The sequence below is a fragment of the Anolis carolinensis genome, chromosome 3 (genome assembly GCF_035594765.1).
Source record: "Anolis carolinensis isolate JA03-04 chromosome 3, rAnoCar3.1.pri, whole genome shotgun sequence".
Taxonomy (NCBI): Eukaryota; Metazoa; Chordata; class Lepidosauria; order Squamata; family Dactyloidae; genus Anolis; species Anolis carolinensis.
The window spans coordinates 84,435,387-84,448,424 of NC_085843.1; positions in this window are offsets into that span (position 1 = coordinate 84,435,387).

A 13,038-nucleotide genomic window follows, 5' to 3' on the forward strand; every position below is an offset into this window, starting at 1 on the left:
TAGGGCAGGGAGACGGGCTCCGCGTTCCTTCAAGCCCCGTATTTCTCCCTCCTGCGTTCGGAGTGTGTCTCGGATTCGATTGAATTCATCTTGGGAAATGGTGTAACTGGCTGGTTGAGCCTCCGCTCTGGTTCCTGTAGACATTCTGGCCTTAGGTTGTTTGGTGCTTAAGGTGGAGTCAAACTGTCAGGACCCAGGCTGCAGAGCACCAATAACCTTACACAGAGGCCAGAATCTATCTAATATCTTTATTAAAGAAATATATAAAATCAATAAAAACAAGTGAAGAATATAGTTCAGAAGCAGACCTTTCAGATAAGGTCAAATATAGTCCAGAAATGTATTGTCCAATATAAGATATTAGAGTTCAAAGTTTTAATCCACTTGACCGAAACACACACTTTGCCAAGCAATAGTGTGGGGAAATAACAGAGTCTTTTAAGTCCAATGAAGCTTGACAACAAGGCTGGAATAAACTTGATTCTCGACTAGATCCTTGACTGGAGGCAAGACAAACATGAAGCATGAAACATAGTCCGTGGTAAAAACGTGAGACAAGGCAAGGCTTGAAACTTGATCCGGGAAGCAAGGAACTGGGATTACGAAGTCCACGCACGATCTCTCTCCTCAAGCTGATCAATTGACTCCGCAAAGAATCCCTCGCGCTAAGCACCTATATTGGGTCTCGTTTTCCCGCCAACAGAACTCTTTCCCTAGAGAACGAGAAGCGAAACCCAACTCTGTCCAGATGCATGACTCCTTAGAATTTCCCAAGGGAAGCAGACCTAATCAGCCAATTGTTTGGCAGCGATTCTCAGGCTTCTGCGATTAGCCTCCCTGGCTCCCCTATCTTTAGAATAATTTTCCCTCCTGGAAAACGGGGGGGAGTTCTGCCCAAGGCCTGTTTGGCTGAATTCTTGTGGACAAACATCAACATCCTGCAGGTGAAGAGGCTCCGGTTCTTGCTGAACCGGCGAAAATCCCATGTTTTCCTCTTCGTCTGCCACAATAGTACTAGGAACAGGACTACAAGGCCCATGAGTCATCACAGTGTCAAAGCTAGAGTGGTTCAGAGCGACTTTGTATGCAAAGAACCGAGCAAATGCTTCCCAGTGGGCTGCCGAGTTGTCAGGGATCCCATCTTGGGCGACGGGCTATAACAGTCCTCTGACAACTCGAAACAGCTCCGCCGGATGGTTCTTTGCGGACGCAATATTAGCTGCAAAGAAAACATTCTTTGCAGCATCTATTGCCACTGCATATGCCCTTAGGTAGGCGCATAGCCGTGTTCGGTCTGATTTGTTCTGCTTCGAACGCCACACGCCTTCTAGTTCCCTCTTCTTTCGCTTCATCACTGCCAGATCCTTGGTGAACCAATGAAATGGTTTAGCTCGGGGACTCGAGAAGGGACATTCCGGAGTGATCGTGTCTATTGCCCTGACCACCTCCCCATTCCAGAGAGAGACCAGAGCATTGACACGATCACCAACCGAGGTGGCGGGAAATTCCCCAAGAGCCGTCAAGAATCCATCTGGATCCATAAGCCTCCTGGGGCGGACCATTTTAATAGGTCCTCCACCCCTGCAGAGGTTAGGTAGAACAGTCAGCCTAAGTATGATCAGGTGGTGGTCGGTCCATGGCAAAGAAGCGATGGCAAGCTCCTCCACACTGCCACCTTCCTCCCAACCCTGGCAGAAAACCAAGTAAAGTTGTGCCCTGCTCTGTGGGTGGGACCAGATACCAGTTGGGACAGCCCCATGGTTTCCATCGTGTCCATGAAGTCCTGAGCTGTGCCAGTCAGGATGGTCTCAGCATGGACATTGAAGTTCCTCAGCACTAAAAGCCGCTGGGACTCCAACGCCAGGCTCGAGACCACCCCTGCTAGCTCAGGTAGGAAGACTTGTAGTGCAGTGGGGTGGTCGGTGCACTAATAGAATCCCTAATCTGTCCTGGTCACCCACCCTCAGATGGACACATTCGAACAAGGTTGACTGTGAGATGGGGCACCTGGTCAGGGGATAGACTCCTTATAGACCAATGCGACACCGCCTCCCTGTCCTTCGGATCTTGGTTGGTGCTGCACGGAGTACCCGGGAGGACAGAGTTGGGTGAGATTGACCCCACCCGCCTCATCCAACCAGGTCTCCATTATGAACGCCAAATCTGCCTGTTCATCCAGGATGAGGTCTTGGATGATTGCTGTTTTTCCATTTACAGACCTGGCGTTCAACAGCACCACCTTTAATCCGGAGGAACCGCCAACCTGAGTATCCAAGTTTACCATGTCAGGAGGCCGTTTTAAATCTACAAAAAAATATCTTCCTCTCCCTAGGCCGAATCAGTTTTGGCCTCCCTTTCCCGTATCTCCCCCTCCCCTGGATTACCTCTATGGGGGCCCCTCGGCTAGTGGACACCCTCCCTCCCCTTACATGGCCCCTCTCCCCTTCTTCCGTCATTGGACTGGCACTAGTTTTCAAATGTAAACCAAATCCCTGTTTAAATTGTATCTCGCTCCACTCTCCTTTGGATACAGCTCCTTCCTCTCCCCACTCCCCCCACTTGGGAGTTACTAAAGTAAAGTGTACTATGAAGTTAGAATCATAGAATCATAGAATAGTAGAGTTGGAAGAGACCTCATGGGCCATCTAGTCCAACCCCCCGCTAAGAAGCAGGAAATCGCATTCAAAGCATCCCCGACATATAGGAAGTTCTTTAAGTCCCTCCCTTCTTGTTTGTTCCCGAAAGTGCAAAGTGCTAAGGGTGGGGGGGGGGGCAGTTCATAGGTTGTTAAAATAGAATCACTGGAGTGGGGGAGGTAGAACAATGAGCTGAGGAACAATAGTAAAATCACAATTAAAGTGCCAGAAGCTTTAGCTCTTACTATAGTGTTATACAGTTCTTTAGGTGGTAAAGTGACTTTGTGCTTCGACATAACCTCGGTCAGAATATAACTGTTCTGTAGGTCAATAATAAGGCACATAATAAGGCACACCCTCCCCAAGCCCCTTAGGCAACCCACCCCAACCCTCCACTCGTGGCTCCAAATTGATAGGTTAAACACAGATCATAGAAGCATGGAAAAGTTCATCATAGAATGTTAAAACAATTAATTATAGCAGCCAGATAAAGTGCTTAGTCCAGATGGTAGTCAATAAAGTGATAGCAGTGCATCTCTAGATGGAAAAGGATGCTAGAGCAGTCCAGTGGAAGGTTGAGTGGGGAGACCACACACAGTCCCCATCAGTCAGGTGGATCAGCAGTCTAGGTAGATTAACAGGCTGACTCACCAAACAGTAGGGACAAGATGTAGTCTTTTAACCATGGCAAGGATGGAGCAAGCCATGCAACATCACATGACATATGACAGGCCCCACCCACATTTTCCCCAAAGTGGAGGAGAAGCACCAGAAGTGTAGTTTACCTTTACCCCGCTTTACCTTCAATTTTCCCTTGTGATGGCAGAAAGGGCTGGACTGGCCCCTCCAGCCCCTTAGATTTATTGTTACTTATGTACTATACACTTTATAGCCTCCAACTGTTACAGTAGAGTCTCACTTATCCAACACTCGCTTATCCAACATTCTGGATTATCCAACGCATTTTTGTAGTCAATGTTTTCAATACATCATGATATTTTGGTGCTAAATTCGTAAATACAGTAATTACTACATAGCATTACTGCGTATTGAACTACTTTTTCTGCCAAATTTGTTGTATAACCTGATGTTTTGGTGCTTAATTTGTAAAATCATAACCTAATTTGATGTTTAATAGGCTTTTCCTTAATGCCTCCTTATTATCCAACATACTTGCTTATCCAACATTCTGCTGGCCCGTTTATGTTGGATAAGTGAAACTCTACTGTACTAGTATCTTGCTATTACAATATCTCCCATTCCTCTGCACAGGTACTATTAGTAATTAGATCGTGAATGTGAATATAAAAGGGGAGGGGGTGTTGGAGGGTTTTGGAGACTATGTAAGGGGTGTGGGAAGAGGGTGGGAAGTGCCACCATTTGGGTTGTTAAGTTGGCCCAGTCAGGTTGACCCAGCTAAACAATGGTCAGGGGAGGAGAGTGGGGGATGTGCAGAGGATGAGGGGAGTTCTGCCAGCCGTGGAGCTGTCGTTGGGATCGTTATAGGAAAAGGGTATTTCAATTCTCTGTCCCACTTCTTTAAAGATCTCAAGTGGCTCTTCAAGAGAGGATCTGGGGCAGAAAGATGGCAAATTACTCAATGCCATTGTAAAGATCACCAATAAATATATTCTCAACTATTGTTACTAAAAGATCAATAAAGTCCAAGGTCCTGTGTCAGGAGATGGAGCATAACATTCTGTTCAGGCACAACTCCCCCTTCCCACAAGATTCAATTGGTGCCTGTGAGGGCCTCATTGGCATGGCTATTTTAAGGTCAGTGGAGAGTGGGGAGGGGGGGAGCAGGGCACACAATGAGAAAGGCATCCCCTGGAACCCCTCAGAGTTCATCTTCCAGGGATCCCAGGGGATGATGGCAGCATCCTACTGTCTACTGGACAAAGTTGGACAATTCTCCATCTTTCTCTACCTCTACTCCTCACTAAATGACTGGGTTGGAGGAAGGGCATAGGTAGCCAGTGCATTGCTTATAGAAGGATGACACCCAAAAGATTGTAAATTTACCCCTTAAAAGGAAATTTCTAATGTTTTGTTGGCTTTACCCAATGGGAAAGAATTCCTACAATTTTTTTTCACACACACACACACACACACACACACACACACACACACACACACAGTTAAAACTGTATGTTCCAAAGCAAAATTTCTATTTAATTTTGCAAATTGTTTGCCAAAGAGATCATTGAAAAGTTAAAATGAAAAATGAAAATATCTGTATCATGGAAGCAATAAGAAACATACCACTGTTTCCACTATAATATATTTCAGTCTTATGACACATCAATGTGGTAAGAACACTTTGCCATATGTTCTCTGGAACATGATTTTTAGAAATACTGCTGAAGTGTGTATGACATTGTTCCAAATTCAACTGTAAATGTGGGGGTTCACAACCTGCCTTTTGACAAATTATTTGCAGAAAACAGCAGACTGAATCGTCAGGAGAGCCTGCCAAGTTGGACTTTTCCACCAAATTAATGTTTTCATTTAGTTCACTCCTCCCACTCTACATTTCAAGAATAGAAATTATTATTGGCAAAGGATACACTATTTCAATAGCAGGCAATGTTACATCTTTTCCAACTGCTATACTTGTGAAGGTTCCATCTAATCTTATTACTATTAGAAAAATCTCTCAGTGAGGTTTGTGGAAGGGAGAAATGAGTGTATGCCAGTCTGCCTGATTCAGCTGTATAAGACTAATTCATTTTATAGTTGATTCTGCCCCCCCCCCCCCACACACACACACACCTTCCTGGACACAGAATCATAGAATAGTAGAGTTGGAAGAGACCTCATGGGCCATCCAGTCCAATCCCCTGCCAAGAAGCAGGAAATCGCATTCAAAGCACCCCCGACAGGTGGCCATCCAACCTCTGTTTAAAAGCCTCCAAAGAAGGAGCCTCCACCACAGCCCGGGGGAGAGAGTTCCACTGCCGAACAGCCCTCACAGTGAGGAAGTTCTTCCTGATGTTCAGGTGGAATCTCCTTTCCTGTAGTTTGCTTCATTACTAATGGAAGTAGGTATTTGATTGGCTCATTTTGCATTTTCTAATTGACATGGCTAGTATGATCAGGCATCCCTTTTCCGTCACTCTGCAAGAGGATTCATAGCTACAGTAGTCTCGCTTATCCAACATAAACAGGCCGGCAGAAAGTTGGATAAGCTAAAATGTTGGATAATAAGGAGGGATTAAGGAAAAGCATATTAAACATCAAATTATCTTATGATTTTACAAATTAAGCTCCAAAACATCATGTTTTACAACAAATCAACAGAAAAAGACAGTTCAGTACACGGTATCGTTATGTAGTTATTACTGCATTTAGGAATTTAGCAATACATGGCAATGTATTGAAAACATTAACTACAAAAACATTGACTACTAAAAGGCAGACTGTGTTGGATAATATAGAATCTTTTTGCTTTATTGTCCTATTTTCTCTGACCTTTTGTTATTATTGGCATACTTTTATTTATTTATTTATTTATTTAAACTTTTTTTCCAGTTTCCACTCAACTAGTATGTTTTATAAAAGTAGTACTTTGTGCTTTAGTTGTGGCCATTTTTTGCACATGACAAGGATTGTGATGTTAGATGGATGTGCATCCTAATCTCCAATAAGACATCTCTTCAAATATTTAAACATGGGATCTTGACTCCTCTCAAACTTTTCTTCTGCAGGCTTAACAAGGGACCAGTTTTTAAGCCGCACCTCATGGGGCATGGTTTTCTGACTATTGAAATTCATTTTGTTAGTTTTGTTCCAGCTCTTTAATCTGTTAAAAGTTGCTAAAATTACTTTTTTTGTAAGCCCCTTCTCATAGCTTCAGAAAAACCAGTCCTTCAGAATCTTTTTTTTTTTCAAAGTTCAGGAAGGGTTAGAATATTATGATGTCATTGATTGGCAGTGTTCTTGCTCAGAGACCACATGAAGGCAAACTTGAGCAATGAGAATAGTTTCATCTTTCTGAAACTATCAGCAACATATAAAAATACCTGTAGGTATATAATCCACTATGGGTTGAGTATAAAGTGATCATGGTTGCCTTCAGCTATTGCCTAAAGCCAGTGTACAGTTGCCTAAAATTGTTAGTTACAAATTGATTTCAATGGGATTTAAATGGTGTAAATAGCAAGTGTGCTGCCTTGAGTAGTTTGAAGAAATAAAGTTACCACTCCTCAGCTGAGTGGGTTCCAGAGAGTCAGAAATGAAATTTTGTTTGTGAAGTCTTCTTGCGTGCTCCCCCCCCCACACACACACATACACTCCATCCCCAAAAAGCCACTCTAGAAAGTTGAGGTACACACTCTCTATTCTCCAAGGGGCTTTTTTGATCCTGCCCATGCTGTATAGCCTTTGCAAACAATTGTCATGTCAGCTTCTGTTATTTTATATTTGTCCATGCGTCATATAGTTCTGCATCTGATATGTTTGGCTGGTATACTGTAAAGAAGGTTCACAGATGTCCCTGTTCTTAGACTGAACATTCTTTGTTCTTCAGAGTTTTATGACTGTCATTTTTGGGGGACACAAAACAAGCAGCACAAGATTGTGAGTAAATATGCACTGAAAAGACATTGTTTAACCCCACGCCTTACAACCTTTAAAATCATTGCCAAATCTACAGAAGCAAAGCTGAAAAATTAAGGGCTTATGGTACTGATACATTTCCACCATAAAGAAAGTTTAGAGATCTCCTTAGGGAGAAAGGATATTTCAGGATGACCCAAATCATATTATTATCAAAACACCTAAGATGCATTGTGGTGTAATGCTTTGAGTGTATGACAAGGATTTTGAGGGGCCAAGGTTCAAATGTCTGCTTGGCCATGGAAACTCACTGGGTAACCATGGACACATTCTTTCAACCTCTCAACCTCTCTCAATCAATCTTGCCAATAAACAGATTGCCATAAATGGAAATGACTTGAAGGCAAACAACAACAGCAACAAGAGTAAATTCAATGAATCAATTGAATTTGTCTATGGTTGACTCACCATTCAGCAATTGATTCAGTGCATCTACTCCATTTGGGACTAACCATTAAGTCAATGTTTATTTTACTTACTGCTGAAGTATACAAAAATTAAGACTAACTATGGCAATAGTCAAGCACTGGAGACGGATATGCAAGGTGAAATGATCAAGAGGATACTATTACCTCACACAGTATCTTAGCAGGTGATAATTTCCACCTTAGTAGACTTTTACATCCACTCTATATTTTATCCAGATTTTAAAAGAGCTAACCCAATATGCTGAACTCTATCCCCAAAATAGATTCAGCACCTTGGATAACTACCTGATACTCTGCACTGAAATCTGGGTGGACTCATCTGGATGGACTCATCACCCCATTATCATGGAAGCCTTCAGCCACCTCCTCACATCCTGCTTTGAGAGCTTGCCATTGGCATCTGGTTAACTACTGTAGAAACAGAATGGTAGACTTAAATATCTCTTTGGTCCAATGCAGCACTACTTTTCTTGTGATTTTATTCAAGAACTGGAATCATCATTTGATTGCATATTAAATCCATATTAAATTTGCCAAATTTTCACAAATGTTTTAACTCTACATTCACATTTTCTTTGTATACTGACATAGAGATAAATCCCAGTTTCAGTGGAATTAACTAGCAAGTAAGTGTTATAAGATTTTACCCTGAGTTATGTTTGTAATATCTGTATTCTTGCTTTTAACCAAGCATCTATATGGTTGCTGGATTATAATTTTTTTGTTTCAAACTATTACCTGGAACCTTAGGAAATCTTCTGACTTCACCATTCATGTCAATGCTGAATGTGTGCACATGAGATTAGCTCCTGGGCTGAGCTTCTTTCAGACTACTAATCACATGCAGAAGGAAACTGAAGCAGCAATCCTATGTACAATGAGATTTCATTCTGAGGATGAGTGAATGAAAAGTTGGCATGCAGTGAGTGGAGGTTTATGCAGCTTTAAGTATACAAAACTAGTCCAATATCCCATGAATGTAAGTAAAAATTCATGTATTAAAACATTCAGGATCTAGATTGCATGGAGCAATCGAGAATGCAATATTATGGAGAGCTCATAGATATGAGAACATTTCAATGCAATCCATGGGTTTATTATGGAAATCTAACATTTGGGACTTGAGAATATAGAACTGATGATAAAATTCCTCACACATTTCACAGATGACTATGCTTATGATTGTGAGAGCAATTACAAAACAGTAGTTTGCTGCTTTGTCTTTTATCTTTGATTATACTTTGATCTACAAATAGTTCCCATACTTACTGCTAAGAGATTCCTTAATATTCACTCCTGTGGTATATTCAAATTCAGCTTTCAAAGTCCCTTTCCTTCTTTCATCTCTTTGTTTAGATAACTTATGGTTGTTGAAAAATTCACAAGTATCTGGATACGACTGATAAATATTTCTTTGCTTCAGCACTTAATATTTGTTATTTTTGCATTTTTTTATCTTTTAGTTTTTTGTCAACTACAATTCCTAGTTTTTTAATTTGAAAAAGGACTTGAAAATACATTTTGTTTAACTAAAAATCATCTAAGATGTCATTTGTATACATATTCATAGTCTATTCTTATATCTTTGTTCAATATTGGGGCCAATTATTTTGCAACATTTTGCTGCCATGGATTAACTCCTGCGGAGATGAGCTATGGATATTAGAGCTGTTATCTGGGCTTCATAAGTCAGATCTGTTTAATAAGATTCATACATACAACTTGATATTAAACTCACCAAAAACTTAAGAATCAAAACTTTTACCCAGTACATTTTTGTAAGTTGCATAAGAGTCGTAACTCTCTCTGTGATGCAGTTTTAATTTCCAGAGCAAGCAAACTGTACCACGAGGCAAAACCAAAAATGTTATGCCTATCACCCTATCAGGGCTGAGGGAGGGGAGAAGAGGCAGAGGCAGAGCTGCAGCCATTCCCCTTTAAATTGAGGAGGCTCCCTCCATTGCGAACTCAGAGAGGAGAGCAATCAAGAGAGCAGAGCAGAGCAGAGCAGCAAGCTAGGCTAAGGCTGGGCACACAGTAGGCTACATTGAAAACAGCTAGGAGGACTGAGTGACTGACTGCTATTAGGAGGAATCCAGACTTCTGGGAGTCTTTTATATCTATTTTATTTTACTTTTATAATTTAATGTATTATTGATTCTGCTAAAGAGTGACCGCTGGGAGAAAAAGAAGTTTTTTATTATTTTTCCAAAACCATTATGTGGGTGAGAAATTCTTCTTAGTTATTTAATCTGATACTGCATCTGCTGGAGTGACTGGGGAAACAGTCCCAAAGCTTTAGTAGTTTTTCAAAATCATTCTGTGTTCACCTGAATTGCACACCCTTAGTGACTCCCTTTTTTGGGGATGGTGTGGCCACCAGCCAACCACTCCACCCCACCCCACCCCACTCCACTCCAGCCAGCCATAGCAGCTAAGATACATTATAGAGAAATTCAAGAGGAAATCTGACAAAAAATTAAAATTCCCCCCAAAATCAGTAGATGTGTGAACCTTTCTGAAATGTGAGGGAAATGATGCTCTTGTTATACTGTGTCATTGTAGAGAAATTCAAGCTCTTATAGATTTTTTAAAAAATCAGTGGATGAATGAAACATTCTGAAACTTGGTCAATGTGTTCTACAATTGTAGTAAGTTTCATCCTGATAGCTCAAAAAATGAGGGAGGAAGGACAAGGCCACTCTTATAATCAGAAAGTTCTTCCTAATGTTCAAGTAGAATCTCTTTTCTTGTAATTTGAACCCATTACTCCAAGGCCTAGTCTCCAGGGCAACAGAAAATAAGCTTGGTCCCTCTTCCTCATGACATCCTTTCAAATATTTATACATGACTATCATGTCTCCTCTCAGCCTTCTCTTCTGCAGGCTAAACATGGCCAACTCTTTAAGCCGCTCCTCATAGGGCATAGTCTCCAGACCTTTAATCGTTTTAGTTGCCCTCCTCTGGACATGGTCCAGCTTGTCAATATCTCTCTAGAATTCTGGTGCCCAGAATTGGACACAGTATTCTAGGTGAGGAGGGGTAACATAGTTTCCCTTGATCTAAACACTATACTCCTTTTGATGCAGTCCAAAATCCCATTGGCTTTTTCATCTGCTGCATCACACTCTTGGCTCATGTTTAACTTGTCATCCACTAAGACTCCAAGATCTTTTTCACATGCACTGTTGTCAAGCCAGGCATCATCCATCATATATCTTTGCTTTTTATTTTTCTGCCAAAGTGTAGTTTCTTACATTTCTCTTTGTTGAAATTCATTTTGTTTATTTTGGCCCAACTTTCTAATCTGTTAAGGTCATTTTGAATTCTGATTCTGTCCTCTGGAGTATTAGCTATCCTTCCTAATTTGGTGTCATCTACAATTTTGATAAGCATACCCTCTAAAACTTCATCCAAGTCATTAATAAAGATGTTGAACGTACTGGGCCCAGGACTGAACTCTGCAGCACTCCACTACTCACTTCTTTCTAGGATGAAGATAAACTATTGGTGAGCACCCTCTGAGTGCAGTCGTTTAAGCAATTATAAATCCACCTAACAGTAGTCTTGTCTAGCCCACATTATACTAGTTTGTATGAAAGAAGATCATAGGGGACCTTGTCAAAGGCCTTACTGAAATCAAGATATGCTACATCCACAGCATTCCCTGCATCTACCAAGCTTATGACCCTAAGAGATAGGATTAGTCCGGCATGATTTGTATTTGTATTTAAGAAATCCATGTTGACTTGTAGTGATCACAGCATTCTTTTCTAAGTCATTACAGACTACCTCCTTAATGATCTGCTCCAGAATCTTCCCTGGTATTGATGTCAGGCTGGCTGGACAGGAATTGTTTGGGTCCTCTCTTTTTCCTTTCTTGAAGATAGGGACAACATTTGCTCTCCTCCAGTCTGCTGGGACTTCTCCCATTCTCCAAGAATTCTCAAAGGTTATTGCCAGTGGTTCTGAAATGACTTTTGCAAGTTCCTTCAGTACTCTTGAACGTAGTTCATCTTGCTCTGGAGACTTAAATTCATTTAGTAGGCTTGTCCGATCGATGGAAAAAATGTTTCAATTCTCGTTTCTAAAGTAGGGGGTGCCGGCTCTTCGATATAGAAATTATTTCTTAATTTTTCACCCAAAATTTTCGGATATTTCCGAAAATTCCTAATGTTTCTAAAATGTTTCTAAAATGGCGGACGCGCATGCGCAATCGCCAAAAAACAGGAAACCGGGGGGGACTTTTCTGGGGGTCTCCCGCCCTCATTTCTTGAGCTATTCTCATCAAATTTGGTACAGTGGGAGAACACATTCCACACTCTTTGCTCAACAAATTGCAGAATGTTTCCTGTCTACTATGATTTTTGGCGAATTTTCATAACTTTTTATAATACACTATTTTTCAATATTTGAAGAAACCTGTTCCTGGTTTGAAAGTCTTATTTCCTGTTCAATTGGGTTCTTATCACTGTAAAAGTCCCTCTTCTACTTGTGTAGACTTTGGATTAGAAATGCAGCACACGCCAAGCAATGCCTTGACAGGATTGGCAACGTCCTTTGGAAACTATAAATTGCTGTGGACCCTCTATTGAATCAAATCAATGTCTGACTTTGTGATTGCAGAAATAAAACTCAGCCCAAGGCTTGGGAATAGAAATGGAGCATGAGGGAAGCAATGCCTTGGCAGGTGCCCCACGTCCTTTGGAAACTATTTCTTCCAATGTACCCTTTAGGTTTGAAAACAATGTGTGTCTTTGTGATTGCTGCAATAACACTCAGCCCGGGGGCTTGGGATTACAAATGGAGCGTGAGGGAAGCAATGCCTTGGCGTGTGCCCCACGTCCTTTGGAAACTATTTCTTCCAATGTACCCTTTAGGTTTGAAAACAATGTGTGTCTTTGTGATTGCTGCAATAACACTCAGCCCGGGGGCTTGGGATTACAAATGGAGCGGGAGGGAAGCAATGCACTTGCAGGAATGCAGACGTCCTTTGGAAACTATTTCTTCCAATGTACCCTTTAGGTTTGAAAACAATGTGTGTCTTTGTGATTGCTGCAATAACACTCAGCCCGGGGGCTTGGGATTACAAACGGAGCGGGAGGGAAGCAATGCACTTGCAGGAACGCAGACGTCCTTTGGAAACTATTATTTTCAAGTCCCCCCCCCCTTTCAGGATTGCAAAGAAGGGCTGATGTGGTGATTGCTAAATTCCAAAAAAGAAAACAGAAAGGCAAAAGGTCTCCCTCAGGAGTAGATGGAAAGCACCCCAAGCTCAGCACTAGCAGGGACGCAGACGTTCTTTGGAAAAAAAAAAGTTCCCTAAAGCCAGCCACAGCAAGGACTCTGCCCCA